Below are 4,781 nucleotides of genomic sequence, written 5' to 3'. Positions count from 1 at the left end.
TTTTTTACACAAGGAGGGCTTCAAGGCCATTTTACAAGAAGGAAGAAAGAAACTAAACTAAGAGAAGGGAGATGAAATCATACTCCGCCAGTTTCATCTCCGGCTCCCCTCCGGGTTTCAGCTTCTCCCTCCTTGTCCACCTCGGCTTCAGCCTCAGCCTCCCTACTCCCCCCAGCCTGCTCGGCGCCCCCATAGCCGATCTGCTGCACCTCCTGCTCGGCCTGCCCGTCGCCGGTCTGCCGATCCGGCTGCTCGGTCTCCTTGCCGGCCTCGTTTTCCTGCTCACCCTCTCCTTGGAAAATTGGAGCGGGTGAAACAGGTCCCAAGGAGGCAAAGATGCCTCCATGTTCTCGTCCCGGTCAGCTCGGCAATTACGGACTCGGTCAGCAGAAAGCAGGACCGAGGAAGACGCGATCTCGTCAAGGAGCGGCAGACTCTGGAGACGAGCTGCAATTTCTCGGCCATACAGCGCAGGACGACTTCGGGTCCCTGCTCAGCATTATCGGTCATCAGTTTCAGCAGATCACCGACAAGGCCGAAAATTGATTGCTCAAAAAGAGTTTCTCCGCGAAAGCACGGAGAGCCTCCCCTTGGGCAACCACGGCAGCAGCCTCCCTCTGTTTCGACTGCTCTCTCTGGATAATGAGCTCGTTTTTTGCCCGCTGTGCCTCATCCTGAGCCGAGATCCTAGCAGCCCTTGCCTTCTCAAAGTCTGCCCTAGCCTGTTCGGCCTGGTGACGAGCAGCAGTCAACTTCCTCTGCATCTCAGCATAGTCGCTGGACGCTTTAGAGAGTTCAACTGCGACGAGCTTGCTGAGCATATCGTTCCTCTGAAAATGGAAAAAGGAAAAAGTCAACCGAGGGGCCACAAAAAATACAGGAAAAAAGCAAGGCCAGAAAATCAAGAAGAGAATTCACCTCGGCGAAGTTCGTGGGCCATAAAAAGGCTCACAGATATGTTCCGAAGGAGGCGCCAAGACCACGTCTTTCTCTGGCGCTCTTGGGGGCTTCTGAAGCTTCGCCTTCCCCTTTGCCGAAGTCGACTCCGGCTTCTTTGGATCCGAAGAGGTCTTTTGCCTCTTCGGATTCTTCTCGGCATCAGACGCCGAGCTGGTGGTTTTCGGCCTCTCCGGTTCCTTAGATTCGGAGGATTTGCGACCGAGCTTGTTTAGCAAGTTCACTGCCAAAAAGCAAGAAAACAAGGTTAGTTTTCGTCGTCAAGGCAGTAATGCATAAAAAAGAAATCCTCACCCTCAGTCTCGTCGTCCGAAGACGAGGAGTCGAACACGAAGTCGCCCTTGACGAGCTCAGACTCCAAGTACTGCTTCCTAATCATGGGAATCTTATTGAGCTCGGCCTCGAGCTCGTCCCACGGTTCTACCCGAGGATGAGGAATAACGGACTTCGGCCCTCTCCATGAAAAGTCCGAAGCCGAAGTCCTATTATAAAAAAAGAAACGATTTTGCCATTTCGGCCATTTGGTTTTACAAAAGGCTCTAAAGGGCTGTAAAGGGATCAAGTAAAACCAAGATCCCTTCCTCTTAAACTGGAAGAAATTAAGGATTACCCTCAGAGACAGATCCTTATCTAGCCTACGCAGTTCGGCAGCAAAGGCCGATAAGTGCCTCCAAGAATTCGGAGTCACCTGACCTAAAGGGAGTTGGAAAAAATCAAGAAGCTCTACAAAAGGTGGGGGAAGAGGGAAACGAAGCCCGCATTCTAAGCAGGCTTCGTAAACGGTGGCATAACCCTCCGGCGGGGAGTTAGCCCTATGATCGTCGTCGGGAATCACCACCTTCCCCCGGGAAGAGATATTTTCCGTGTAGGGATATCACAGTGTCCTTACTCAAGATGCTGTGAAAGTATTCTACGGTCTTCTCCCCGGACTCTTTCCGGCTAGAAGATCCTTACCCCTTTCCTACCGCTACCTGACTCAGAAGAAGAAGAAGAAGACATGATTCTTACTCTTTGAAAGTCTGAAGAAGTTCTGAAGAAATTCTGAAGGAGCGGAAGAAATTTTGCGCCAAAGAGAGAGAATGCAGAAGAAACAATGGCAAAAGTGTTCCAATGATGGAAAATGGTAATATTTATCAGATTCACAGAGGCATTTCAAATCCGTAGCGCCGTTTCAAATCCCCCTTTTTCTGGATTCAACGGCCGGATTTGCTATCGCATTTAATGCAGACACGCGCGCGCACGTGCCTCCCCCTTACACACTCATCCAAAATGCCATTCACTTCGCTTTTCGGGGGGGTAGTGATGGGGTACGAACTAAACAACTAAACCCTAATGGCGAGCCCAATAGCAGTGACGGCCATTAGCCCAAAACCCAAGAAAGAGTATCAGTTCGGCACGACCAAAGAGTTCAGTTCGGTTCGGCACAACCAAAGAGTTCGGTCGCAGCCTACAGCTCGGTAAAAGCCAACCAATCAAGCTCTACTCTCAGATCGGCAAAAGAACCAATCAAGCTCTACTCTCAGATCGGCAAAAGCTGATCGACAAAGTTCAGCAGTTCGGTCTCAGTATTCGACCGAACAAGGAGATAGTGGACCCATGCAGGACCTCCACGACCTCCACTACACCCACGATCTATCTAGTGGTATGAAGCAGTTGTCAACCTGCAAGCCACGATCTTGGTTCAAATGTATAAATAGAACGTAGATCAGATAGACAGGGGTTAAGCTCTCTAGATATCGAATCTCATATAGCAAGTCAGTATTGTAAGCTGTAATCCAGATCAAGCAATACAAATTTGCCCTCCTTTCTTCCCGTGGACGTAGATTTACCTCAGTAAATCGAACCACGTAACTTTCTGTGTCGTGATCTATATTTATTACCTGCATTTATTACCATCAAAAATTCGCCAATCATCATCTACATTTTGTGTGTTTAGAAAGAAGAAAAGAAGTAATCTCCTAAAAATATTAAAATGAGTGATGTGATATTTTTTTATATTAATTTACGTGTAAGATGACTGAGTGAAAAAATCATTAATAATATATGTGCGTTATATATTATGTACATAGAATGTGTACCAACTTTCCATATAATAAATTATGTATATTTATATTTAGAGTGTTTCATAATCTATATATCTAATTGGAATTGGAATTATATATATTTTCACTTGTCAAAAGTTTTTTGATGTGACATACGTACTAAATAGGATTGCAAGTTGTCACCTTACTATTCCTTGATTGATTTTTTTCTCCTAAATACTACCTTAGTAGTAGTTAATATAGTATATTTAGTGATGTTGGGATTCTTCTTCTTACCAGAGATAAAAGCTAGGCGTAATACAATCCAAAGAAGGAATACAAAAGAACGAACTGAACCGAAATTACAATGGAAAAAATCGAAATAGTAAGACCGTAAAAGTGTTTAGCCGAGTTGAGGAGGCCTCTTTCCGCAAGACGAGATACGCCCCGGTAGTGCTCTCGGTTTGGCGTGTCGTCCCCAAAGATAAAACGGCTACGTCTCTGGTGAAGCAGCACCGCAATCAACAGAGCTCCGGCGAACTGGATGGAGGATAGGGCAGAGCTTTCGATAGAAACAAAAAATAATGCAGGAGAGGGAGATAGCTTATGATGTTATATGCTTTGTGAATGTTGTGTAGAGATGCATGGAATGACTAGCCTATTTATAGGCTCAGTGCACTGCTGGGGGTCAACAGCCATGAGGGCTGTCATCATTGCGAGATTGTAATTGCCGAACGTTACGGGCGTTACAAACCGTTACGAGAGCTGCTCCTTGACGCATCGGGATACGCGCGCGTCTAGGTTCGTAACGACGTGGAATTCATCACGTGTCAGCCACGTAGGCTCTTACCGCGTCATATTGACGATGTGTCATCCCACTTGGCTTGTTGGCGTGGAAACGTTGGTGGTCAAAAAAGAAAAAGAACTACACCAACCGGCCCAAGCACCGAGCCCCACGACCAGGGCCCAAAGGCCACCCAAAGACCAATTGCCAAGATCCAAGTCCAAGTCCAAGTCCATGGGCTCGAGGCTCGAGGCCGCGTGCACGCGGCGCGCTGCTCACGGCGGGGCGGGCGGCGGCGGGGCGGGCGTGTGTGCGCGTGTGGGCTTACAGCCCATCTTAGTCCACTAGAAGTATTACATGTAATAATCCCACTTATTAAATACTTGTTTAATAAGCTTCTATTTTCAATCTGAGATACTTAATTAATCCCATGGCTTCTCTCATAGCTCATTTAATTAACTAGTAATTAATTCGTAACTTTAATCCATTATTTCTCACTCACCGGGAATCGGATTTGAGAAAATGAATATACCACGGTCATCTACTCCGAACGCAGATCGACGCTATATTATTTAATTTCACAAAATTAAATGTCTCGTTGGAAGTATTCTTGGTCAAAGTTCTTTGACCGCAACGATTCCATTAATCCCCCACATGAGTGGAAATAGCAAGATGCATATGCATGCAGACACAAACTCAACCCTCGAGAGGTATGTAAGCATAAGGATAGGTAGTTGTTGGCTTTGAACCCTCCATATTCGACACCATCGGATATACAGACGGCTTAGTAGAGTGATGCTTTGAACTAATCCCCCACGGCGTGCACCGAGACAGTGGTGTTAATGCTTAAGCACCTCAACCTCATCCGTTCTCACGTTTTATGTCATTTGCGTCCTTGGACACCACTTTGGATTCATAAGTGTGTTATTTGAAGCGGCCTCACTTCACACTTATATAGGTGATTCCTAATCGAGTATCTTGCCCTACTCGGTCTCCTTGAGAACTCAATCTCCTTGAGA

This window comes from Salvia splendens, chromosome 6 (genome assembly GCF_004379255.2).
Source record: "Salvia splendens isolate huo1 chromosome 6, SspV2, whole genome shotgun sequence".
Classification (NCBI taxonomy): domain Eukaryota; kingdom Viridiplantae; phylum Streptophyta; class Magnoliopsida; order Lamiales; family Lamiaceae; genus Salvia; species Salvia splendens.
The sequence above is the reverse complement of the archived record's forward strand: the minus strand, read 5'-3'. Positions refer to the sequence as shown.